This window comes from Pseudophryne corroboree, unplaced genomic scaffold (assembly GCF_028390025.1).
Source record: "Pseudophryne corroboree isolate aPseCor3 unplaced genomic scaffold, aPseCor3.hap2 scaffold_480, whole genome shotgun sequence".
NCBI classification, from domain to species: Eukaryota; Metazoa; Chordata; class Amphibia; order Anura; family Myobatrachidae; genus Pseudophryne; species Pseudophryne corroboree.
This window is the reverse complement of record NW_026970092.1, coordinates 2170-28041: the sequence shown is the minus strand read 5'-3', so window position 1 is coordinate 28041 and position 25872 is coordinate 2170. Positions and strand designations below refer to the sequence as shown.

The 25872-nt window shown below is 47.3% G+C and overlaps 14 non-coding genes and 1 pseudogene across 14 annotated transcripts; 8 read left to right on the top strand and 7 right to left on the bottom strand.

Moving 5' to 3' along the window:
- Nucleotides 1-7424: 7424 nt before the first annotated feature.
- LOC135028621 (U1 spliceosomal RNA) lies at nt 7425-7587 on the bottom strand. The gene has a single exon (XR_010224878.1). It is a non-coding gene; the product is annotated as a U1 spliceosomal RNA (small nuclear RNA).
- Nucleotides 7588-7739: 152 nt separating this feature from the next.
- LOC135028763 (U1 spliceosomal RNA) lies at nt 7740-7903 on the bottom strand. The gene has a single exon (XR_010224996.1). It is a non-coding gene; the product is annotated as a U1 spliceosomal RNA (small nuclear RNA).
- A 674-nt stretch (nt 7904-8577) lies between these two features.
- On the bottom strand, nt 8578-8740 carry LOC135028712 (U1 spliceosomal RNA). Its single transcript, XR_010224950.1, has one exon. It is a non-coding gene; the product is annotated as a U1 spliceosomal RNA (small nuclear RNA).
- Nucleotides 8741-8838: 98 nt separating this feature from the next.
- Nucleotides 8839-9002, bottom strand: LOC135028573 (U1 spliceosomal RNA). Its single transcript, XR_010224832.1, has one exon. It is a non-coding gene; the product is annotated as a U1 spliceosomal RNA (small nuclear RNA).
- A 49-nt stretch (nt 9003-9051) lies between these two features.
- On the top strand, nt 9052-9215 carry LOC135028558 (U1 spliceosomal RNA). The gene has a single exon (XR_010224818.1). It is a non-coding gene; the product is annotated as a U1 spliceosomal RNA (small nuclear RNA).
- Nucleotides 9216-9367: 152 nt separating this feature from the next.
- LOC135028629 (U1 spliceosomal RNA) lies at nt 9368-9530 on the top strand. The gene has a single exon (XR_010224884.1). It is a non-coding gene; the product is annotated as a U1 spliceosomal RNA (small nuclear RNA).
- Nucleotides 9531-10204: 674 nt separating this feature from the next.
- Nucleotides 10205-10368, top strand: LOC135028591 (U1 spliceosomal RNA). The gene has a single exon (XR_010224849.1). It is a non-coding gene; the product is annotated as a U1 spliceosomal RNA (small nuclear RNA).
- A 152-nt stretch (nt 10369-10520) lies between these two features.
- LOC135028711 (U1 spliceosomal RNA) lies at nt 10521-10661 on the top strand (annotated as a pseudogene).
- A 694-nt stretch (nt 10662-11355) lies between these two features.
- LOC135028572 (U1 spliceosomal RNA) lies at nt 11356-11519 on the top strand. The gene has a single exon (XR_010224831.1). It is a non-coding gene; the product is annotated as a U1 spliceosomal RNA (small nuclear RNA).
- A 152-nt stretch (nt 11520-11671) lies between these two features.
- On the top strand, nt 11672-11834 carry LOC135028620 (U1 spliceosomal RNA). The gene has a single exon (XR_010224877.1). It is a non-coding gene; the product is annotated as a U1 spliceosomal RNA (small nuclear RNA).
- Nucleotides 11835-12508: 674 nt separating this feature from the next.
- LOC135028761 (U1 spliceosomal RNA) lies at nt 12509-12672 on the top strand. The gene has a single exon (XR_010224994.1). It is a non-coding gene; the product is annotated as a U1 spliceosomal RNA (small nuclear RNA).
- Nucleotides 12673-12824: 152 nt separating this feature from the next.
- On the top strand, nt 12825-12987 carry LOC135028619 (U1 spliceosomal RNA). The gene has a single exon (XR_010224876.1). It is a non-coding gene; the product is annotated as a U1 spliceosomal RNA (small nuclear RNA).
- A 9471-nt stretch (nt 12988-22458) lies between these two features.
- On the bottom strand, nt 22459-22621 carry LOC135028582 (U1 spliceosomal RNA). The gene has a single exon (XR_010224841.1). It is a non-coding gene; the product is annotated as a U1 spliceosomal RNA (small nuclear RNA).
- Nucleotides 22622-23276: 655 nt separating this feature from the next.
- On the bottom strand, nt 23277-23439 carry LOC135028658 (U1 spliceosomal RNA). Its single transcript, XR_010224907.1, has one exon. It is a non-coding gene; the product is annotated as a U1 spliceosomal RNA (small nuclear RNA).
- A 152-nt stretch (nt 23440-23591) lies between these two features.
- Nucleotides 23592-23755, bottom strand: LOC135028563 (U1 spliceosomal RNA). The gene has a single exon (XR_010224823.1). It is a non-coding gene; the product is annotated as a U1 spliceosomal RNA (small nuclear RNA).
- Nucleotides 23756-25872: the final 2117 nt, after the last annotated feature.

The following is a 25872-nucleotide window of genomic DNA, read 5'->3' as shown; positions in this document are numbered from 1 at the left end:
ACTGAAATGACGGGTTGGTTTGGACCCCCACCAAAAAAGAAGCAATTAATCTCTCCTTGCACAAACTGGCTCTACAGAGGCAAGATGTCCACCTCATCATCATCCTCCGATTCATCACCGTGTACATCCCCCTCCTCACAGATTATCAATTCGTCCCCACTGGAATCTACCATCTCAGCTCCCTGTGTACTTTGTGGAGGCAATTGCTGCTGGTCAATGTCTCCACGGAGCAATTGATTATAATTCATTTTAATGAACATCATCTTCTCCACATTTTCTGGAAGTAACCTCGTACGCCGATTGCTGACAAGGTGAGCGGCGGCACTAAACACTCTTTCGGAGTACTACTTGTGGGAGGGCAACTTAGGTAGAATAAAGCCAGTTTGTGCAAGGGCCTCCAAATTGCCTCTTTTTCCTGCCAGTATACGTACGGACTGTCTGACGTGCCTACTTGGATGCGGTCACTCATATAATCCTCCACCATTCTTTCAATGGTGAGAGAATCATATGCAGTGACAGTAGACGTCATGTCCGTAATCGTTGGCAGGTCCTTCAGTCCGGACCAGATGTCAGCATCAGCAGTCGCACCAGACTGCCCTGCATCACCGCCAGCGGGTGGGCTCGGAATTCTGAGCCTTTTCCTCGCACCCCCAATTGCGGGAGAATGTGAAGGAGGAGCTGTTGACCGATCAAGTTCCACTTGACTTGATAATTTTCTCACCAGCAGGTCTTTGAACCCCTGCAGACTTGTGTCTGCCGGAAAGAGAGATACAACGTAGGTTTTAAATCTAGGATCGAGCACGGTGGCCAAAATGTAGTGCTCTGATTTCAACAGATTGACCACCCGTGAATCCTGGTTAAGCGAATGAAGGGCTCCATCCACAAGTCCCACATGCCTAGCGGAATCGCTCTGTCTTAGCTCCTCCTTCAATGTCTCCAGCTTCTTCTGCAAAAGCCTGATGACGGGAATGACCTGACTCAGGCTGGCAGTGTCTGAACTGACTTCACGTGTGGCAAGTTCAAAAGGTTGCAGAACCTTGCACAACGTTGAAATCATTCTCCACTGCGCTTGAGACAGGTGCATTCCACCTCCTATATCGTGGTCAGATGTATAGGCTTGAATGGCCTTTTGCTGCTCCTCCATCCTCTGAAGCATATAGAGGGTTGAATTCCACCTCGTTACCACTTCTTGCTTCAGATGATGGCAGGGCAGGTTCAGGCGTTTTTGGTGTTGCTCCAGTCTTCTGTACGTGGTGCCTGTACGCCGAAAGTGTCCCGCAATTCTTCTGGCCACCGACAGCATCTCTTGCACACCCCTGTCGTTTTTTAAATAATTCTGCACCACCAAATTCAAGGTATGTGCAAAACATGGGACGTGCTGGAATTTGCCCAGATATAATGCACGCACAATATTGCTGGCGTTGTCCGATGCCACAAATCCACAGGAGAGTCCAATTGGGGTAAGCCATTCTGCGATGATCTTCCTCAGTTGCCGTAAGAGGTTTTCAGCTGTGTGCGTATTCTGGAAAGCGGTGATACAAAGCGTAGCCTGCCTAGGAAAGAGTTGGCGTTTGCGAGATGCTGCTACTGGTGCCGCCGCTGCTGTTCTTGCGGCGGGAGTCAATACATCTACCCAGTGGGCTGTCACAGTCATATAGTCCTGAGTCTGCCCTGCCCCATTTGTCCACATGTCCGTGGTTAAGTGGACATTGGGTACAACTGCATTTTTTAGGACACTGGTGAGTCTTTTTCTGAGGTCTGTGTACATTTTCGGTATCGCCTGCCTAGAGAAATGGAACCTAGATGGTATTTGGTACCGGGGACACAGTACCTCAATCAAGTCTATAGTTGGCTCTGAAGTAATGATGGATACCGGAACCACGTTTCTCACCGCCCAGGATGCCAAGGCCTCAGTTATCCGCTTTGCAGCAGGATGACTGCTGTGATATTTCATCTTCCTTGCAAAGGACTGTTGGACAGTCAATTGCTTGGTGGAAGTAGTAAAAGTGGTCTTACGACTTCCCCTCTGGGATGACCATCGACTCCCAGCAGCAACAACAGCAGCGCCAGCAGCAGTAGGCGTTACACTCAAGGATGCATCGGAGGAATCCCAGGCAGGAGAGAACTCGTCAGAATTGCCAGTGACATGGCCTGCAGGACTATTGGCATTCCTGGGGAAGGAGGAAATTGACACTGAGGGAGTTGGTGGGGTGGTTTGCGTGAGCTTGGTTACAAGAGGAAGGGATTTACTGGTCAGTGGACTGCTTCCGCTGTCGCCCAAAGTTTTTGAACTTGTCACTGACTTATGATGAATGCGCTGCAGGTGACGTATAAGGGAGGATGTTCCGAGGTGGTTAACGTCCTTACCCCTACTTATTACAGCTTGACAAAGGCAACACACGGCTTGACACCTGTTGTTCGCATTTCTGTTGAAATACTTCCACACCGAAGAGCAGTTTTTTTTGGTATTTTCACCAGGCATGTCAATGGCCATATTCCTCCCACGGACAACAGGTGTCTCCCCGGGTGCCTGACTTAAACAAACCACCTCACCTCCCCAGCGCCAGCAACACCCATATCCTCCTCATCCTGGTGTACTTCAACACTGACATCTTCAATCTGACTATCAGGAACTGGACTGCGGGTGCTCCTTCCAGCACTTGCAGGGGGTGTGCAAATGGTGGAAGGTGCATGCTCTTCACGTCCAGTGTTGGGAAGGTCAGGCATCGCAACCGACACAATTGGACTCTCCTTGTGGATTTGTGATTTTGAAGAACGCACAGTTCTTTGCTGTGCTTTTGCCAGCTTAAGTCTTTTCATTTTTCTAGCGAGAGGCTGAGTGCTTCCATCCTCATGTGAAGCTGAACCACTAGCCATGAACATAGGCCAGGGCCTCAGCCGTTCCTTGCCACTCCGTGTGGTAAATGGCATATTGGCAAGTTTACGCTTCTCCTCCGACGATTTTTATTTAGATTTTTGAGTCCTTTTTTTTACTGATCTTTTGTGTTTTGAATTTTACATGCTCTGTACTATGACATTGGGCATCGGCCTCGGCAGACGACGTTGATGGAATTTCATCGTCTCGGCCATGACTAGTGGCAGCAGCTTCAGCACGAGGTGGAAGTGGATCTTGATCTTTCCCTATTTTTGGAACCTCAACATTTTTGTTCTCCATATTTTAATAGGCACAACTAAAAGGCACCTCAGGTAAACAATGGAGATGGATGGATACTAGTATACTTATGGATGACGAGTGACTGACGACACAGAGGTAGCTACAGCCGTGGACTACCGTACTGCGTCTGCTAGTATAGAGATGATAATTAATGATATAAAAAAAATATATATATAACTACTGTAGGTATATATTATATAATGACGGACCTGGTGGACACTGTCAGCAGACTGCTAAACTACTAGTATGATGAAGACAGAAAAAAAAACCCCACCACAGGTAGGTAGGTATACAATTATGGACGAGCACTGACGACACAGAGATAGCCACAGCCGTGGCCTACCGTACTGCGTCTGCTAGTATAGAGATGATAATTAATGATATAAAAAAAAATATATATAACTACTGTAGGTATATATAATGTAATGACGGACCTGGTGGACACTGTCAGCAGACTGCTAAACTACTAGTATGAAGAAGATAGAAAAAAAACTTCACCACAGGTAGGTATACAATTATGGACGAGTGACGACACAGAGGTAGGTACAGCCGTGGACTACCGTACTGCGTCTGCTAGTATAGATAATATACTAAATATATTACTACTGTAGGTATATAATATAATGACGGACCTGGTGGACACTGTCAGCAGACTCCTAAACTACTAGTATGAAGAAGATAGAAAAAAAAAACCACCACAGGTAGGTAGGTATACAATTATGGATGAGCACTGACGACACAGAGATAGCCACAGCCGTGGCCTACCGTACTGCGTCTGCTAGCATAGATAATATACTAAATATATTACTACTGTAGGTATATAATATAATGACGGACCTGGTGGACACTGTCAGCAGACTGCTAAACTACTAGTATGAAGAAGATAGAAAAAAAAACCCCACCACAGGTAGGTATACAATTATGGATGAGTGACGACACAGAGGTAGGTACAGCCGTGGACTACAGTACTGCGTCTGCTAGTATAGATAATATACTAAATATATTACTACTGTAGGTATATAATATAATGACGGACCTGGTGGACACTGTCAGCAGACTCCTAAACTACTAGTATGAAGAAGATAGAAAAAAAAACCCCACCACAGTTAGGTATACAATTATGGACGAGTGACGACACAGAGGTAGGTACAGCCGTGGACTACCGTACTGCGTCTGCTAGTATAGATAATATACTAAATATATTACTACTGTAGGTATATAATATAATGACGGACCTGGTGGACACTGTCAGCAGACTCCTAAACTACTAGTATGAAGAAGATAGAAAAAAAACACCCCACCACAGGTAGGTATACAATTATGGACGAGCACTGACGACACAGAGATAGCCACAGCCGTGGACTACCGTACTGCGTCTGCTAGTATAGATAATATAATAAATATATTACTACTGTAGGTATATAATATAATGATGGACCTGGTGGACACTGTCAGCAGACTCCTAAACTACTAGTATGAAGAAGATAGAAAAAAAAAACCCACCACAGGTAGGTAGGTATACAATTATGGACGAGCACTGACGACACAGAGATAGCCACAGCCGTGGACTACCGTACTGCGTCTGCTAATATAGAGATGATAAAGATGATAGAGATGAAAAAAAAATATAACACTACTGCAGGTAAATATTTATATAATATAATGTATGACCGACCTGCTGGACACTGTCAGCAGAATGCGTTTATAGAATAAAAAAAAAAAACACCACAGGAGTGTTTAACTTTTTCAGGCAGACAATATACTGGTGGTCACACTGGCAGCAAAAGTGTGCACTGTACTCCTGCTATAACTGCTCCCCAGTCTCCCCCACAATTAAGCTGTGTGAGCAGTGAGCACTCAGCACAGTCAGATATACATAGATGATATATCATGCAGCACACTGAGGCTGAGCACATATATGGTATGTGTATCGTTTTTTTTCAGGCAGAGAACGGATTATAAATAATAAAACTGGTGGTCACTATCAGCAAAACTCTGCACTACTGAGTACTCCTGACAAGTTCAACTGCTCCCCAAATTAGTAGTAAATCAAATGTCACTCGTCTCTATCTTCTAATCTAAACGGAGAGGACGCCAGCCACGTCCTCTCCCTATCAATCTCAATGCACGTGTGAAAATGGCGGCGACGCGCGGCTCCTTATATAGAATCCGAGTCTTGTGAGAATCCGACAGCGGGATGATGACGTTCGGGCGCGCTCGGGATAACCGAGCAAGGCGGGAGGATCCGAGTCTGCTCGGACCCGTGCAAAAAAGGGTGAAGTTCGGGCGGGTTCGGATTCCGAGGAACCGAACCCGCTCATCTCTAATGGCCACCCAGCATGACGCCTCCCTTCTTGACCATGCTGTAATTGCAGTCGCACTGCAGTTCAGCGTGATCATAAAAAATGGTGTAGCCTCCTGCTGGTGCAGACTGTATGTGCGCGCAGGAAGCCGCCACCATTTTTGTGATCACAGCGGCTGAATGTGATGTCATACAGCCGCTGTGACCACGCCCCCTGTGTCTCCTCCATTGCAGACCCCATTTTGAAGCCTTGCCCCCGCACCGCTCCATCCCTGACTTGGAAATGGAGTGTTGCTGACCCCCCTCTCCCCCCCTGCCCCGATTGACAGGCAGAGGCGATCGCATTCTCTGCGGGGTGCCGCAGAAAATGCAGGCACATGCGTATGCTCTTAGCAATTTTTGCAGTTGGATCGCTTATTGTGATTGCAATCCAACCTGAATCAGGCCCTATTACCTATCACAATGCGCTGCGGGCAGTACAAAATTGGTTTAATATAGGAGAAAAACCCCCAGACCTGTGCTCCTTAACTGTACCTGGTGGCTAGTGGAGCGGCTGCCCAGTAATCAGTGTCCACGACAGTGCGCACACGGTCCACCCCCTACGGCCACGCTCCCCTTCATCAGCGGCCTCGTGATCCGGAAGGGCGGTGTGTGTGTGACTGACCTTAGGAAGAAACCGGAGCCTCCGCTGCAGTGACCCAGCAACCAGGGCACGGGAGTATACAGCGCCGCTGGGAGTGATGAAGCTGCAGTAAAGATGTCTATTAGACCTAGCCTGCTGCAGCCCTTGTAGATTCTCATAAAACAAGTTCTTCTTTTCTTGTCAAAATTAATAGCTAAGAATAGGCTGCCTGAGGCAGGCCCCTGTTAAGTGGCCTGCTACTGAAGGCACCAACTACAAACTGAGCTCCCTGTTCATGGAAGCGGGGTTATAGAGGAGAATGCACTGAGCTTCTTGGGAACAGTCAAAAGCTTTGAGCCGGTTGGTGCCTCAGATCAAGATCCTACTCTACACACCAATGTGAATCCTTGTGGAGTCCAGTGTACCCCACAGAAGAAATTAATGTGTCACACCCATTGGCAGCAACCTTAGAATAGCTGCTGACGGGCACAATTGAGAAAGGAAGGGGGGGGGGGACATTTGAATCCAACACATAGATGCAATTCAAATATGTAATTTGTACCTTCCTATTTTAAAATATAATGGATGAACCTCACCCTGTGAGAACAATCTTCATGATCAAGAGATCTCATATGCAAAATAAGTATGAGTTGGGATAGGGCTGGGGAGGGTGGCTGCTCGGGCAGCCCCTCCCCCGTCAAGTTAAGGAGATTCAACTGAGGAAGCACAAGGGAACTTTCGTCTGGGGACAACAACTGCAGGGAGACCACATCTTTTCAGATGAACATGGGAGGGCGGAAGGCTGCCTAATACTGAAGCACCATCAAATATCAAACCATATGCAACAACTAGTACAAGCATTCCTGGGGGAAGGTCTGCAGAAGACGGATTTGCATACGGTGATGTCATCCAAGCAGTGGGCCAAAGTTGGCTGGAACCCTCATCTGCATATGAAAAGAGAAAAGGGGCATGCAGGGCATGGCGGCCTTTTGCGGTGCTTGGATGACCCTTAGTTCGCATTAAACACCCCCACCCTCCTTTTGTGTGGGGCTCATGTTGGCTCTGCCCCAGCCCCTGAAGCATTCAAGCTGATTTCTTGCAGCAGCTGGGCACTGTAACAGCTCCAGAGCTGCTCTGTAAGGCAACTAAAAGGGTGTGGGCCCTGCAGCACTACCTGTAGTTCGCATTGTGCGTTTGAAGGCACAAAGTAAGCAGACAGGAGGATAAGTCAGGATAGTGCGCAAGGGCATAGAAGGGAGCGGCTCAAGAAAAGAGAAGTGGAAACAGACAGCAAACTAGGCTGGAGAGAGACCTGAGACAAAGAGATCTGAATTATACGAGAGCCGACCAGGGGAAACACAAATTATGCAGTCAAGTTTCCCACATTTGGGGAAATCGCAGGGGCAGCACACCCAGAGTGCAATGGGTGAGCCTTGCCCTGGGAGAAGCACCTTCATGATCATAGTATCTCACCTGGCAGGTAAGTAGGAGTTGGGCTAGAGCTGGGGAGGGTCGCTGCTCGGGTACCCCCCTGTAAAGTGAAGGAGATCCAACTGAGGCAGCACAAGGGAACTCTCGAAAGAAGAACAAGGCTAGAGGAAAATCTGAGACAAAGAAATCTGACTTTTACCAGAGCTGACCAGAGGAAAGCACAAACACAGTCCCCCACTACCAAAAATAATGCAGTCAAGTTTCCCACATTTGGGGAAATCACAGGGGTCAGTATACCCAAAATGCAATGAATGAACCTCACCCTGGGAGAACAATCTTCATGACCATGGTATCTCCTATGCAAAATAAGTATGATTTGGAATAGGGCTGGGGAGGGCCGCTGCTCAGGCACATCTCTGTCAAGTAAAGGAGATTCAACTGAGGCAGCACAAGGGAACTCTCATCTGGGGACAACAACTGCAGGGAGAACACATATTTTCAGATGAACATGGGAGGGCAGAAGGCTGCCTAATACTGAAGCACCCCCAAACAACAAACCAAATGCAACAACTAGTGCAAGCATTCCTGGGGGAAGTTCTGCAGAAGACGGATTTGCATACGGTGATGTCATCCAAGCAGTGGGTCAAAGTTGGCTTCAACCCTCATCTGCATATGAAAAGAGAAAAGGGGCGTGCAGGGCTTGGCGGCCTTTTGCGGTGCTTGGATGACCCCTAGTTCGCATTAAACTCCTCCACCCTCCTTTGGTGTGGGGCTCATGTTGGCCATGCCCCATCCCCTGAAGCATTCAAGCTGATTTCTTGCAGCAGCTGGGCACTGTAACAGCTCCAGAGCTGCTCTGTAAGGCAAGTAAAAGGGTGTGGGCCCTGCAGCACTACCTGTAGTTTGCATTGTGCATTGGAAGGCACAAAGTAAGCAGACGGGAGGAGAAGTCAGGATAGTGCACAAGGGTATAGAAGGGAGCGGCTAAAGAAAAGAGAAGTGGAAACAGACAGCAAACTAGGCTGGAGAGAGACCTGAGACAAAGAGATCTGAATTATACGAGAGCCGACCAGGGGAAACACAAATTATGCAGTCAAGTTTCCCACATTTGGGGAAATCGCAGGGGCAGCACACCCAGAGTGCAATGGGTGAGCCTTGCCCTGGGAGAAGCACCTTCATGATCATAGTATCTCACCCCCCTGTCAAGTGAAGGAGATCCAACTGAGGCAGCACAAGGGAACTCTCGAAAGAAGAACAAGGCTAGAGGAAGATCTGAAACAAAGAAATCTGACTTTTACCAGAGCTGACCAGAGGAAAACACAAACACAGTCCCCCACTACCACAAATAAAGCAGTCGAGTTTCCCACATTTGGGGAAATCACAGGGGTCAGCATACCCAGAATGCAATGAATGAACCTCACCCTGGGAGAATAATCTTCATGACCATGGTATCTCCTATGCAAAATAAGTATGATTTGGAATAGGGCTGAGCAGCGGCCCTCCCCAGCCCTATTCCAAATCATACTTATTTTGCATAGGAGATACCATGGTCATGAAGATTGTTCTTCCAGGGTGAGGTTCATTCATTGCATTCTGGGTATGCTGACCCCTGTGATTTCCCCAAATGTGGGAAACTTGACTGCATTATTTGTGGTAGTGGGGGACTGTGTTTGTGCTTTCCTCTGGTCAGCTCTGGTAAAAGTCAGATTTCTTTGTCTCATATTTTACTCTAGCCTTGTTCTTCTTTCGAGAGTTCCCTTGTGCTGCCTCAGTTGGATCTCCTTCACTTGACAGGGGGGTACCCGAGCAGCGACCCTCCCCAGCTCTAGCCCAAATCCTACTTACCTGCCAGGTGAGATACTATGATCATGAAGGTGCTTCTCCCAGGGCAAGGCTCACCCATTGCACTCTGGGTGTGCTGCTCCTGCGATTTCCCCAAATGTGGGAAACTTGACTGCATAATTTGTGTTTCCCCTGGTCGGCTCTCGTATAATTCAGATCTCTTTGTCTCAGGTCTCTCTCCAGCCTAGTTTGCTGTCTGTTTCCACTTCTCTTTTCTTGAGCCGCTCCCTTCTATGCCCTTGCGCACTATCCTGACTTCTCCTCCTGTCTGCTTACTTTGTGCCTTCCAACGCACAATGCGAACTACAGGTAGTGCTGCAGGGCCCACACCCTTTTACTTGCCTTACAGAGCAGCTCTGGAGCTGTTACAGTGCCCAGCTGCTGCAAGAAATCAGCTTGAATGCTTCAGGGGCTGGGGCATAGCCAACATGAGCCCCACACCGAAGGAGGGTGGAGGTGTTTAATGCGAACTAGGGGTCATCCAAGCGCCGCAAAAGGCCGCCATGCCCTGCACGCCCCTTTTCTCTTTTCATATGCAGACGAGGGTTGAAGCCAACTTTGACCCACTGCTTGGATGACATCACCATATGCAAATCCGTCTTCTGCAGAACTTCCCCCAGGAATGCTTGTACTAGTTGTTGCATTTGGTTTGTTGTTTGGGGGTGCTTCAGTATTAGGCAGCCTTCTGCCCTCCCATGTTCATCTGAAAATATGTGTTCTCCCTGCAGTTGTTGTCCCCAGATGAGAGTTCCCTTGTGCTGCCTCAGTTGAATCTCCTTTACTTGACAGAGTTGTGCATGAGCAGCGGCCCTCCCCAGCCCTATTCCAAATCATACTTATTTTGCATAGGAGATACCATGGTCATGAAGATTGTTCTCCCAGGGTGAGGTTCATTCATTGCATTCTGGGTATGCTGACCTCTGTGATTTCCCCAAATGTGGGAAACGCGACTGCTTTATTTGTGGTAGTGGGGGACTGTGTTTGTGTTTTCCTCTGGTCAGCTCTGGTAAAAGTCAGATTTCTTTGTTTCAGATCTTCCTCTAGCCTTGTTCTTCTTTCGAGAGTTCCCTTGTGCTGCCTCAGTTGGATCTCCTTCACTTGACAGGGGGGTGCCCGAGCAGCGACCCTCCCCAGCTCTAGCCCAACTCCTACTTACCTGCCAGGTGAGATACTATGATCATGAAGGTGCTTCTCCCAGGGCAAGGCCCACCATTGCACTCTGGGTGTGCTGCCCCTGCGATTTCCCGAAATGTGGGAAACTTGACTGCATAATTTGTGTTTCCCCTGGTCGGCTCTCGTATAATTTAGATCTCTTTGTCTCAGGTCTCTCTCCAGCCTAGTTTGCTGTCTGTTTCCACTTCTTTTTTCTTGAGCCCCTCCCATCTATACCCTTGTGCACTATCCTGACTTCTCCTCCCGTCTGCTTACTTTGTGCCTTCCAATGCACAATGCAAACTACAGGTAGTGCTGCAGGGCCCACACCCTTTTACTTGCCTTACAGAGCAGCTCTGGAGCTGTTACAGTGCCCAGCTGCTGCAAGAAATCAGCTTGAATGCTTCAGGGGCTGGGGCATAGCCAACATGAGCCCCACACCGAAGGAGGGTGGAGGTGTTTAATGCAAACTAGGGGTCAGCCAAGCGCCGCAAAAGGCCACCATGCCCTGCACGCCCCTTTTCTCTTTTCATATGCAGACGAGGGTTGAAGCCAACTTTGACCCACTGCTTGGATGACATCACCATATGCAAATCCATCTGCGGCAGGCCTTCCCCCAGGAATGCTTGCACTAGTTGTTGCATTTGGTTTGTTGTTTGGGGGTGCTTCAGTATTAGGCAGCCTTCTGCCCTCCATGTTCATCTGAAAATATGTGTTCTCCCTGCAGTTGTTATCCCCAGATGAGAGTTCCCTTGTGCTGCCTCAGTTGAATCTCCTTTACTTGACAGAGATGTGCCTGAGCAGCGGCCCTCCCCAGCTCTATCCCAAATCATACTTATTTTGCATAGGAGATACCATGGTCATGAAGATTATTCTCCCAGGGTGAGGTTCATTCATTGCATTCTGGGTATGCTGACCCCTGTGATTTCCCCAAATGTGGGAAACTCGACTGCTTTATTTGTGGTAGTGGGGGACTGTGTTTGTGTTTTCCTCTGGTCAGCTCTGGTAAAAGTCAGATTTCTTTGTTTCAGATCTTCCTCTAGCCTTGTTCTTCTTTCGAGAGTTCCCTTGTGCTGCCTCAGTTGGATCTCCTTCACTTGACAGGGGGGTGCCCGAGCAGCGACCCTCCCCAGCTCTAGCCCAACTCCTACTTACCTGCCAGGTGAGATACTATGATCATGAAGGTGCTTCTCCCAGGGCAAGGCTCACCCATTGCACTCTGGGTGTGCTGCCCCTGCGATTTCCCCAAATGTGGGAAACTTGACTGCATAATTTGTGTTTCCCCTGGTCGGCTCTCGTATAATTCAGATCTCTTTGTCTCAGGTCTCTCTCCAGCCTAGTTTGCTGTCTGTTTCCACTTCTCTTTTCTTTAGCCGCTCCCTTCTATACCCTTGTGCACTATCCTGACTTCTCCTCCCGTCTGCTTACTTTGTGCCTTCCAATGCACAATGCAAACTACAGGTAGTGCTGCAGGGCCCACACCCTTTTACTTGCCTTACAGAGCAGCTCTGGAGCTGTTACAGTGCCCAGCTGCTGCAAGAAATCAGCTTGAATGCTTCAGGGGATGGGGCATGGCCAACATGAGCCCCACACCAAAGGAGGGTGGAGGAGTTTAATGCGAACTAGGGGTCATCCAAGCACCGCAAAAGGCCGCCAAGCCCTGCACGCCCCTTTTCTCTTTTCATATGCAGATGAGGGTTGAAGCCAACTTTGACCCACTGCTTGGATGACATCACCGTATGCAAATCCGTCTTCTGCAGAACTTCCCCCAGGAATGCTTGCACTAGTTGTTGCATTTGGTTTGTTGTTTGGGGGTGCTTCAGTATTAGGCAGCCTTCTGCCCTCCCATGTTCATCTGAAAATATGTGTTCTCCCTGCAGTTGTTGTCCCCAGATGAGAGTTCCCTTGTGCTGCCTCAGTTGAATCTCCTTTACTTGACAGAGATGTGCCTGAGCAGCGGCCCTCCCCAGCCCTATTCCAAATCATACTTATTTTGCATAGGAGATACCATGGTCATGAAGATTGTTCTCCCAGGGTGAGGTTCATTCATTGCATTTTGGGTATACTGACCCCTGTGATTTCCCCAAATGTGGGAAACTTGACTGCATTATTTTTGGTAGTGGGGGACTGTGTTTGTGCTTTCCTCTGGTCAGCTCTGGTAAAAGTCAGATTTCTTTGTCTCAGATTTTCCTCTAGCCTTGTTCTTCTTTCGAGAGTTCCCTTGTGCTGCCTCAGTTGGATCTCCTTCACTTTACAGGGGGGTACCCGAGCAGCGACCCTCCCCAGCTCTAGCCCAACTCCTACTTACCTGCCAGGTGAGATACTATGATCATGAAGGTGCTTCTCCCAGGGCAAGGCTCACCCATTGCACTCTGGGTGTGCTGCCCCTGCGATTTCCCCAAATGTGGGAAACTTGACTGCATAATTTGTGTTTCCCCTGGTCGGCTCTCGTATAATTCAGATCTCTTTGTCTCAGGTCTCTCTCCAGCCTAGTTTGCTGTCTGTTTCCACTTCTCTTTTCTTGAGCCGCTCCCTTCTATGCCCTTGCGCACTATCCTGACTTATCCTCCTGTCTGCTTACTTTGTGCCTTCAAACGCACAATGCGAACTACAGGTAGTGCTGCAGGGCCCACACCCTTTTAGTTGCCTTACAGAGCAGCTCTGGAGCTGTTACAGTGCCCAGCTGCTGCAAGAAATCAGCTTGAATGCTTCAGGGGCTGGGGCAGAGCCAACATGAGCCCCACACAAAAGGAGGGTGGGGGTGTTTAATGCGAACTAAGGGTCATCCAAGCACCGCAAAAGGCCGCCATGCCCTGCATGCCCCTTTTCTCTTTTCATATGCAGATGAGGGTTCCAGCCAACTTTGGCCCACTGCTTGGATGACATCACCGTATGCAAATCCGTCTTCTGCAGACCTTCCCCCAGGAATGCTTGTACTAGTTGTTGCATATGGTTTGATATTTGATGGTGCTTCAGTATTAGGCAGCCTTCCGCCCTCCCATGTTCATCTGAAAAGATGTGGTCTCCCTGCAGTTGTTGTCCCCAGACAAAAGTTCCCTTGTGCTTCCTCAGTTGAATCTCCTTAACTTGACGGGGGAGGGGCTGCCCGAGCAGCCACCCTCCCCAGCCCTATCCCAACTCATACTTATTTTGCATATGAGATCTCTTGATCATGAAGATTGTTCTCACAGGGTGAGGTTCATCCATTATATTTTAAAATAGGAAGGTACAAATTACATATTTGAATTGCATCTATGTGTTGGATTCAAATGTCCCCCCCCCCCTTCCTTTCTCAATTGTGCCCGTCAGCAGCTATTCTAAGGTTGCTGCCAATGGGTGTGACACATTAATTTCTTCTGTGGGGTACACTGGACTCCACAAGGATTCACATTGGTGTGTAGAGTAGGATCTTGATCTGAGGCACCAACCGGCTCAAAGCTTTTGACTGTTCCCAAGAAGCTCAGTGCATTCTCCTCTATAACCCCGCTTCCATGAACAGGGAGCTCAGTTTGTAGTTGGTGCCTTCAGTAGCAGGCCACTTAACAGGGGCCTGCCTCAGGCAGCCTATTCTTAGCTATTAATTTTGACAAGAAAAGAAGAACTTGTTTTATGAGAATCTACAAGGGCTGCAGCAGGCTAGGTCTAATAGACATCTTTACTGCAGCTTCATCACTCCCAGCGGCGCTGTATACTCCCGTGCCCTGGTTGCTGGGTCACTGCAGCGGAGGCTCCGGTTTCTTCCTAAGGTCAGTCACACACACACCGCCCTTCCGGATCACGAGGCCGCTGATGAAGGGGAGCGTGGCCGTAGGGGGTGGACCGTGTGCGCACTGTCGTGGACACTGATTACTGGGCAGCCGCTCCACTAGCCACCAGGTACAGTTAAGGAGCACAGGTCTGGGGGTTTTTCTCCTATATTAAACCAATTTTGTACTGCCCGCAGCGCATTGTGATAGGTAATAGGGCCTGATTCAGGTTGGATTGCAATCACAATAAGCGATCCAACTGCAAAAATTGCTAAGAGCATACGCATGTGCCTGCATTTTCTGCGGCACCCCGCAGAGAATGCGATCGCCTCTGCCTGTCAATCGGGGCAGGGGGGGAGAGGGGGGTCAGCAACACTCCATTTCCAAGTCAGGGATGGAGCGGTGCGGGGGCAAGGCTTCAAAATGGGGTCTGCAATGGAGGAGACACAGGGGGCGTGGTCACAGCGGCTGTATGACATCACATTCAGCCGCTGTGATCACAAAAATGGTGGCGGCTTCCTGCGCGCACATACAGTCTGCACCAGCAGGAGGCTACACCATTTTTTATGATCACGCTGAACTGCAGTGCGACTGCAATTACAGCATGGTCAAGAAGGGAGGCGTCATGCTGGGTGGCCATTAGAGATGAGCGGGTTCGGTTCCTCGGAATCCGAACCCGCCCGAACTTCACCCTTTTTTGCACGGGTCCGAGCAGACTCGGATCCTCCCGCCTTGCTCGGTTATCCCGAGCGCGCCCGAACGTCATCATCCCGCTGTCGGATTCTCACAAGACTCGGATTCTATATAAGGAGCCGCGCGTCGCCGCCATTTTCACACGTGCATTGAGATTGATAGGGAGAGGACGTGGCTGGCGTCCTCTCCGTTTAGATTAGAAGATAGAGACGAGTGACATTTGATTTACTACTAATTTGGGGAGCAGTTGAACTTGTCAGGAGTACTCAGTAGTGCAGAGTTTTGCTGATAGTGACCACCAGTTTTATTATTTATAATCCGTTCTCTGCCTGAAAAAAAACGATACACATACCATATATGTGCTCAGCCTCAGTGTGCTGCATGATATATCATCTATGTATATCTGACTGTGCTGAGTGCTCACTGCTCACACAGCTTAATTGTGGGGGAGACTGGGGAGCAGTTATAGCAGGAGTACAGTGCACACTTTTGCTGCCAGTGTGACCACCAGTATATTGTCTGCCTGAAAAAGTTAAACACTCCTGTGGTGTTTTTTTTTTTTATTCTATAAACGCATTCTGCTGACAGTGTCCAGCAGGTCGGTCATACATTATATTATATAAATATTTACCTGCAGTAGTGTTATATTTTTTTTTCATCTCTATCATCTTTATCATCTCTATATTAGCAGACGCAGTACGGTAGTCCACGGCTGTGGCTATCTCTGTGTCGTCAGTGCTCGTCCATAATTGTATACCTACCTACCTGTGGTGGTTTTTTTTTTTCTATCTTCTTCATACTAGTAGTTTAGGAGTCTGCTGACAGTGTCCACCAGGTCCATCATTATATTATATACCTACAGTAGTAATATATTTATTATATTATCTATACTAGCAGACGCAGTACGGTAGTCCACGGCTGTGGCTATCTCTGTGTCGTCAGTGCTCGTCCATAATTGTATACCTACCTGTGGTGGGGTGTTTTTTTTCTATCTTCTTCATACTAGTAGTTTAGGAGTCTGCTGACAGTGTCCACCAGGTCCGTCATTATATTATATACCTACAGTAGTAATATATTTAGTATATTATCTATACTAGCAGACGCAGTACGGTAGTCCACGGCTGTACCTACCTCTGTGTCGTCACTCGTCCATAATTGTATACCTAACTGTGGTGGGGTTTTTTTTTCTATCTTCTTCATACTAGTAGTTTAGGAGTCTGCTGACAGTGTCCACCAGGTCCGTCATTATATTATATACCTACAGTAGTAATATATTTAGTATATTATCTATACTAGCAGACGCAGTACTGTAGTCCACGGCTGTACCTACCTCTGTGTCGTCACTCGTCCATAATTGTATACCTACCTGTGGTGGGGGTTTTTTTTCTATCTTCTTCATACTAGTAGTTTAGCAGTCTGCTGACAGTGTCCACCAGGTCCGTCATTATATTATATACCTACAGTAGTAATATATTTAGTATATTATCTATGCTAGCAGACGCAGTACGGTAGGCCACGGCTGTGGCTATCTCTGTGTCGTCAGTGCTCATCCATAATTGTATACCTACCTACCTGTGGTGGGTTTTTTTTTCTATCTTCTTCATACTAGTAGTTTAGGAGTCTGCTGACAGTGTCCACCAGGTCCGTCATTATATTATATACCTACAGTAGTAATATATTTAGTATATTATCTATACTAGCAGACGCAGTACGGTAGTCCACGGCTGTACCTACCTCTGTGTCGTCACTCGTCCATAATTGTATACCTACCTGTGGTGAAGTTTTTTTTCTATCTTCTTCATACTAGTAGTTTAGCAGTCTGCTGACAGTGTCCACCAGGTCCGTCATTACATTATATATACCTACAGTAGTTATATATATTTTTTTTTATATCATTAATTATCATCTCTATACTAGCAGACGCAGTACGGTAGGCCACGGCTGTGGCTATCTCTGTGTCGTCAGTGCTCGTCCATAATTGTATACCTACCTACCTGTGGTGGGGTTTTTTTTTCTGTCTTCATCATACTAGTAGTTTAGCAGTCTGCTGACAGTGTCCACCAGGTCCGTCATTATATAATATATACCTACAGTAGTTATATATATATTTTTTTTATATCATTAATTATCATCTCTATACTAGCAGACGCAGTACGGTAGTCCACGGCTGTAGCTACCTCTGTGTCGTCAGTCACTCGTCATCCATAAGTATACTAGTATCCATCCATCTCCATTGTTTACCTGAGGTGCCTTTTAGTTGTGCCTATTAAAATATGGAGAACAAAAATGTTGAGGTTCCAAAAATAGGGAAAGATCAAGATCCACTTCCACCTCGTGCTGAAGCTGCTGCCACTAGTCATGGCCGAGACGATGAAATTCCATCAACGTCGTCTGCCGAGGCCGATGCCCAATGTCATAGTACAGAGCATGTAAAATTCAAAACACAAAAGATCAGTAAAAAAAAGGACTCAAAAATCTAAATAAAAATCGTCGGAGGAGAAGCGTAAACTTGCCAATATGCCATTTACCACACGGAGTGGCAAGGAACGGCTGAGGCCCTGGCCTATGTTCATGGCTAGTGGTTCAGCTTCACATGAGGATGGAAGCACTCAGCCTCTCGCTAGAAAAATGAAAAGACTTAAGCTGGCAAAAGCACAGCAAAGAACTGTGCGTTCTTCAAAATCACAAATCCACAAGGAGAGTCCAATTGTGTCGGTTGCGATGCCTGACCTTCCCAACACTGGACGTGAAGAGCATGCACCTTCCACCATTTGCACACCCCCTGCAAGTGCTGGAAGGAGCACCCGCAGTCCAGTTCCTGATAGTCAGATTGAAGATGTCAGTGTTGAAGTACACCAGGATGAGGAGGATATGGGTGTTGCTGGCGCTGGGGAGGTGAGGTGGTTTGTTTAAGTCAGGCACCCGGGGAGACACCTGTTGTCCGTGGGAGGAATATGGCCATTGACATGCCTGGTGAAAATACCAAAAAAAACTGCTCTTCGGTGTGGAAGTATTTCAACAGAAATGCGAACAACAGGTGTCAAGCCGTGTGTTGCCTTTGTCAAGCTGTAATAAGTAGGGGTAAGGACGTTAACCACCTCGGAACATCCTCCCTTATACGTCACCTGCAGCGCATTCATCATAAGTCAGTGACAAGTTCAAAAACTTTGGGCGACAGCGGAAGCAGTCCACTGACCAGTAAATCCCTTCCTCTTGTAACCAAGCTCACGCAAACCACCCCACCAACTCCCTCAGTGTCAATTTCCTCCTTCCCCAGGAATGCCAATAGTCCTGCAGGCCATGTCACTGGCAATTCTGACGAGTTCTCTCCTGCCTGGGATTCCTCCGATGCATCCTTGAGTGTAACGCCTACTGCTGCTGGCGCTGCTGTTGTTGCTGCTGGGAGTCGATGGTCATCCCAGAGGGGAAGTCGTAAGACCACTTTTACTACTTCCACCAAGCAATTGACTGTCCAACAGTCCTTTGCAAGGAAGATGAAATATCACAGCAGTCATCCTGCTGCAAAGCGGATAACTGAGGCCTTGGCATCCTGGGCGGTGAGAAACGTGGTTCCGGTATCCATCATTACTTCAGAGCCAACTATAGACTTGATTGAGGTACTGTGTCCCCGGTACCAAATACCATCTAGGTTCCATTTCTCTAGGCAGGCGATACCGAAAATGTACACAGACCTCAGAAAAAGACTCACCAGTGTCCTAAAAAATGCAGTTGTACCCAATGTCCACTTAACCACGGACATGTGGACAAATGGGGCAGGGCAGACTCAGGACTATATGACTGTGACAGCCCACTGGGTAGATGTATTGACTCCCGCCGCAAGAACAGCAGCGGCGGCACCAGTAGCAGCATCTCGCAAACGCCAACTCTTTCCTAGGCAGGCTACGCTTTGTATCACCGCTTTCCAGAATACGCACACAGCTGAAAACCTCTTACGGCAACTGAGGAAGATCATCGCAGAATGGCTTACCCCAATTGGACTCTCCTGTGGATTTGTGGCATCGGACAACGCCAGCAATATTGTGCGTGCATTATATCTGGGCAAATTCCAGCACGTCCCATGTTTTGCACATACATTGAATTTGGTGGTGCAGAATTATTTAAAAAACGACAGGGGTGTGCAAGAGATGCTGTCGGTGGCCAGAAGAATTGCGGGACACTTTCGGCGTACAGGCACCACGTACAGAAGACTGGAGCAACACCAAAAACGCCTGAACCTGCCCTGCCATCATCTGAAGCAAGAAGTGGTAACGAGGTGGAATTCAACCCTCTATATGCTTCAGAGGATGGAGGAGCAGCAAAAGGCCATTCAAGCCTATACATCTGACCACGATATAGGAGGTGGAATGCACCTGTCTCAAGCGCAGTGGAGAATGATTTCAACGTTGTGCAAGGTTCTGCAACCTTTTGAACTTGCCACACGTGAAGTCAGTTCAGACACTGCCAGCCTGAGTCAGGTCATTCCCGTCATCAGGCTTTTGCAGAAGAAGCTGGAGACATTGAAGGAGGAGCTAAGACAGAGCGATTCCGCTAGGCATGTGGGACTTGTGGATGGAGCCCTTCATTCGCTTAACCAGGATTCACGGGTGGTCAATCTGTTGAAATCAGAGCACTACATTTTGGCCACCGTGCTCGATCCTAGATTTAAAACCTACGTTGTATCTCTCTTTCCGGCAGACACAAGTCTGCAGGGGTTCAAAGACCTGCTGGTGAGAAAATTATCAAGTCAAGTGGAACTTGATCGGTCAACAGCTCCTCCTTCACATTCTCCCGCAATTGGGGGTGCGAGGAAAAGGCTCAGAATTCCGAGCCCACCCGCTGGCGGTGATGCAGGGCAGTCTGGAGCGACTGCTGATGCTGACATCTGGTCCGGACTGAAGGACCTGCCAACGATTACGGACATGACGTCTACTGTCACTGCATATGATTCTCTCACCATTGAAAGAATGGTGGAGGATTATATGAGTGACCGCATCCAAGTAGGCACGTCAGACAGTCCGTACGTATACTGGCAGGAAAAAGAGGCAATTTGGAGGCCCTTGCACAAACTGGCTTTATTCTACCTAAGTTGCCCTCCCACAAGTAGTACTCCGAAAGAGTGTTTAGTGCCGGCGCTCACCTTGTCAGCAATCGGCGTACGAGGTTACTTCCAGAAAATGTGGAGAAGATGATGTTCATTAAAATGAATTATAATCAATTGCTCCGTGGAGACATTGACCAGCAGCAATTGCCTCCACAAAGTACACAGGGAGCTGAGATGGTAGATTCCAGTGGGGACGAATTGATAATCTGTGAGGAGGGGGATGTACACGGTGATGAATCGGAGGATGATGATGAGGTGGACATCTTGCCTCTGTAGAGCCAGTTTGTGCAAGGAGAGATTAATTGCTTCTTTTTTGGTGGGGGTCCAAACCAACCCGTCATTTCAGTCACAGTCGTGTGGCAGACCCTGTCACTGAAATGATGGGTTGGTTAAAGTGTGCATGTCCTGTTTATACAACATAAGGGTGGGTGGGAGTGCCCAAGGACAATTCCATCTTGCACCTCTTTTTTCTTTCATTTTTCTTTGCGTCATGTGCTGTTTGGGGAGTGTTTTTTGGAAGGGCCATCCTGCGTGACACTGCAGTGCCACTCCTAGATGGGCCAGGTGTTTGTGTCGGCCACTTGGGTCGCTGAGCTTAGTCACACAGCTACCTCATTGCGCCTCTTTTTTTCTTTGCGTCATGTGCTGTTTGGGGAGTGTTTTTTGGAAGGGCCATCCTGCGTGACACTGCAGTGACACTCCTAGATGGGCCAGGTGTTTGTGTCGGCCACTTGGGTCGCTGAGCTTAGTCACACAGCTACCTCATTGCGCCTCTTTTTTTCTTTGCGTCATGTGCTGTTTGGGGAGTGTTTTTTGGAAGGGCCATCTTGCGTGACACTGCAGTGCCACTCCTAGATGGGCCAGGTGTTTGTGTCGGCCACTTGGGTCGCTGAGCTTAGTCACACAGCTACCTCATTGCGCCTCTTTTTTTCTTTGCGTCATGTGCTGTTTGGGGAGTGTTTTTGGAAGGGCCATCCTGCGTGACACTGCAGTGCCACTCCTAGATGGGCCAGGTGTTTGTGTCGGCCACTTGGGTCGCTGAGCTTAGTCACACAGCTACCTCATTGCGCCTCTTTTTTTCTTTGCGTCATGTGCTGTTTGGGGAGTGTTTTTTGGAAGGGCCATCCTGCGTGACACTGCAGTGCCACTCCTAGATGGGCCAGGTGTTTGTGTCGGCCACTTGGGTCGCTGAGCTTAGTCACACAGCTACCTCATTGCGCCTCTTTTTTTCTTTGCGTCATGTGCTGTTTGGGGAGTGTTTTTTGGAAGGGCTATCCTGCGTGACACTGCAGTGCCACTCCTAGATGGGCCAGGTGTTTGTGTCGGCCACTTGGGTCGCTGAGCTTAGTCATCCAGCGACCTCGGTGCAAATTTTAGGACTAAAAATAATATTGTGAGGTGTAAGGTGTTAAGAATAGACTGAAAATGAGTGGAAATTATGGTTATTGAGGTTAATAATACTTTGGGATCAAAATGACTCCCAAATTCTATGAACAAGGGAAAATGTCATCATCCCGCTGTCGGATTCTCGCGAGATTCGGATTCCATATAAAGAGCTGCGCGTTGCCGCCATTTTTACTCGTGCATTGAAGAGAGAGCGGAGAGGACGTGGCTATGTTCTCTCAGTGGAAATCTCAATATCAGTGCTCAGTATCAGTGGATACTTATTGCTGCTCAGTAATACTAGTAGTGTGTCTCTCCTGCTCAGTGTCAGTTCTCAGTAGTATCCTCATCAGTGCTCAGTATCACTGCTCATTGTCTTGTGCTGCATTGTTGTGCTCAGCATACTACAGTACATTACTAATAGTCCAGTGCTGCATCTTGCTGCTCAGTGTCAGTTCTAGTATCCTCATCAGTGCTCACTATCACTGCTCATTGCATTGTGGTGTTCTGTATACTACAGTAACATAGTAATATAGTAACATATAGTAACATAGTTTTTGAGGTTGAATAGAGGCAAATTGCCCATCGTGTTCAACCTGTTTTAAGTTGTGATGATTCTACATACTTGCTTAATAATGTATTATGACTAGTTAGCTACTACAACTCATGTTACCCCCGGATTAACCATGTTGATATTTTAAGTATTATAAACTTGGATAGCTTTTTCATTCAGAAATGTATCCATTCCTTTTTTAAATCCAATTACAGAGTCCGCCATTACCACCTTCCCTGGCAGGGAATTCCACATCCTGATTGCCCTAACAGTGAAGATCATAGTATCTCACCTGGCAGGTAAGTAGGAGTTGGGCCAGAGCTGTGGAGGATTGCTGCTCGGGCACCCCCTGTGAAGTGAAGGAGATCCAACTGAGGCAGCACAAGGGAACTCTCGAAAGAAGAACAAGGCTAGAGGAAGATCTGAGACAAAGAAATCTGACTTTTACCAGAGCTGACCAGAGGAAAGCACAAACACAGTCCCCCACTACCACAAATAATGCAGTCGAGTTTCCCACATTTTGGAAATCACAGGGGTCAGCATACCCAGAATGCAATGAATGAACCTCACCCTGGGAGAACAATCTTCATGACCATGGTATCGCCTATGCAAAATAAGTATGATTTGGGATAGGGCTGGGGAGGGCCGCTGCTCAGGCACATCTCTGTCAAGTATAGGAGATTCAACTGAGGCAGCACAAGGGAACTCTCATCTGGGGACAACAACTGCAGGGAGAACACATATTTTCAGATGAACATGGGAGGGCAGAAGGCTGCCTAATACTGAAGCACCCCCAAACAACAAACCAAATGCAACAACTAGTACAAGCATTCCTGGGGGAAGTTCTGCAGAAGACGGATTTGCATACGGTGATGTCATCCAAGCAGTGGGCCAAAGTTGGCTGGAACCCTCATCTGCATATGAAAAGAGAAAAGGGGCATGCAGGGCATGGCGGCCTTTTGCGGCGCTTGGATGACCCTTAGTTCGCATTAAACACCCCCACCCTCCTTCGGTGTGGGGCTCATGTTGACAATGCCCCAGCCCCTGAAGCATTCAAGCTGATTTCTTACAGCAGCTTGGCACTGTAACAGCTCCAGAGCTGCTCTGTAAGGCAAGTAAAAGGGTGTGTAGTTTGCATTGTGCATTGGAAGGCACAAAGTAAGCAGACAGGAGGAGAAGTCAGGATAGTGCACAAGGGTATAAAAGGGAGGGGCTCAAGAAAAAAGAAGTGGAAACAGACAGCAAACTAGGCTGGAGAGAGACCTGAGACAAAGAGATCTGAATTATACGAGAGCCGACCAGGGGAAACACAAATTATGCAGTCAAGTTTCCCACATTTGGGGAAATCGCAGGGGCAGCACACCCAGAGTGCAATGGGTAAGCCTTGCCCTGGAAGAAGCACCTTCATGATCATAGTATCTCACCTGGCAGGTAAGTAGGAGTTGGGCTTGAGCTGGGGAGGGTCGCTGCTCGGGCACCGCCCTGTCAACTGAAGGAGATCCAACTGAGGAAGCACAAGGGAACTCTCGAAAGAAGAACAAGGCTAGAGGAAGATCTGAAACAAAGAAATCTGACTTTTACCAGAGCTGACCAGAGGAAAACACAAACACAGTCCCCCACTACCACAAATAATGCAGTCGAGTTACCCACATTTGGGGAAATCACAGGGATCAGCATACCCAAAATGCAATGAATGAACCTCACCCTGGGAGAACAATCTTCATGACCATGGTATCTCCTATGCAAAATAAGTATGATTTGGGATAGGGCTGGGGAGGGCCGCTGCTCAGGCACATCTCTGTCAAGTAAAGGAGATTCAACTGAGGCAGCACAAGGGAACTCTCATCTTGGGACAACAACTGCAGGGAGAACACATATTTTCAGATGAACATGGGAGGGCAGAAGGCTGCCTAATACTGAAGCACCCCCAAACAACAAACCAAATGCAACAACTAGTGCAAGCATTCCGGGGGGAAGGCCTGCAGCAGATGGATTTGCATATGGTGATGTCATCCAAGCAGTGGGTCAAAGTTGGCTTCAATCCTCATCTGCATATGAAAAGAGAAAAGGGGCGTGCAGGGTATGGCGGCCTTTTGCGGCGCTTGGATGACCCCTAGTTCGCATTAAACACCTCCACCCTCCTTTGGTGTGGGGCTCATGTTGACAATGCCCCAGCCTCTGAAGCATTCAAGCTTATTTCTTACAGCAGCTTGGCACTGAAACAGCTCCAGAGCTGCTCCGTAAGGCAAGTAAAAGGGTGTGGGCCCTGCAGCACTACCTGTAGTTTGCATTGTGCATTGGAAGGCACAAAGTAAGCAGACAGGAGGAGAAGTCAGGATAGTGCACAAGGGTTAGCTGAACACACTAACCGATTGCGCCACAGAGACACTTTGCAAAAAGTATATACTGACAAAGACTAATAAGCATTCATCTAGAACGTTTCCTAGAAAAACTTTAAAAAGTCAATAATCTGGAGAGTGTTTGTAAGATGTTTCTTCCAGCAACCAATGAAGAAACACATTGGTACTTTCGCATGATGAGTGAGTGCTTCAGGATCTCTTGCACTTACATGTGCAGCAGAGTACTGCAATGGAAGCATGCTGGGTCCATAACCCAGAGGTAGGCAGATTGAAACTATCCTTTGCTATATGCATTTTTTTGTTGTTCATTAAAGTAATCCAAAACTGGGATTGATATTTTAGCTTTTATTTTTACTTAAAGTACAATAACTTTTACCATTTTAATTTGTTTTAATAGTATATTGACAGTATTGTTTTCTTTCAAAAATCCACTTAATTTTCTTTACCCTATTATTAAAATGGTAATTGACAAAAACAAACTACATTGTCACCAGAAGGGCAATACAAAATGTACAAGTGATATATTAAAATCATCTTTCCAGCTTGAATTTCAATGATGCATTGGGGCAACGATTTTGTGCGAAACATCTTCACCCTTAAATAAAGATTTTCTTAATTCCTTACCTGTGTGCTAATTAGATATCACCTTGTTTTCACATTAAACAGACTTCCACATGAGAAAGCAGCAAGGATGCAGTGGCGTTAATGTTTCCTGGTGTCAACCTGTATTATTTCAGTAGATATTGAAATGAGGATGCATCTTGCTGCCTTTCCAATGAAGCAAGTTTAATTTAGTAATAGGTGAAAAACCATCCCTACAAATATGTTAATCAGATACTTGGCTTTGTGGACACTTTTCAGAGAACAAATTAGTTAGCATAAAAATAAAGCCAGAAAATGAAGAGCTGTTTAATCACTCAATTGGATTTTTCTGCCAGCATTTTTCTTTTTCTCTGCAACCCACTGCTAAATTGTGCTTCCTAGCTGTTTTTATAAAATCACTGAATCAAATCTAACTCTGATTACATCAGAGAAGGCCAGGTACCCTACACCATAACAGGGGGTTTGAAATTTTGACTTGTCTACTTAAAGATCACCAAAATCTGATAACAAGGTCAATTAAGTCCCTGGGTGGGATTGAACCACCAACCTTTTGGTTAATAGCCTTACACACTAACTGATTGCGCCACCGCGACACTTTGCAAAAGTACATACTGACAAAGGCTAATAAGCATTCATCTAGAACGATTCCTAGAAACATTTTAAAAAGTCAATAATGTGGAGAGTTTTTGTATGATGTTTCTTCCATCAACCAATGAAGAAACACATTGGTACTTTCCCATGATGAGTGAGTGCTTCAGGATCTCTTGCACTTACATGTGCAGCAGAGTACTGTAATGGAAGCATGCTGGGTCCATAACCCAGAGGTAGGCAGATTGAAACTATCCTCTGCTATATGCATTTTTTTTTGTTAATTAAAGTAATCCAAAACTGGGATTGATATTTTTGCTC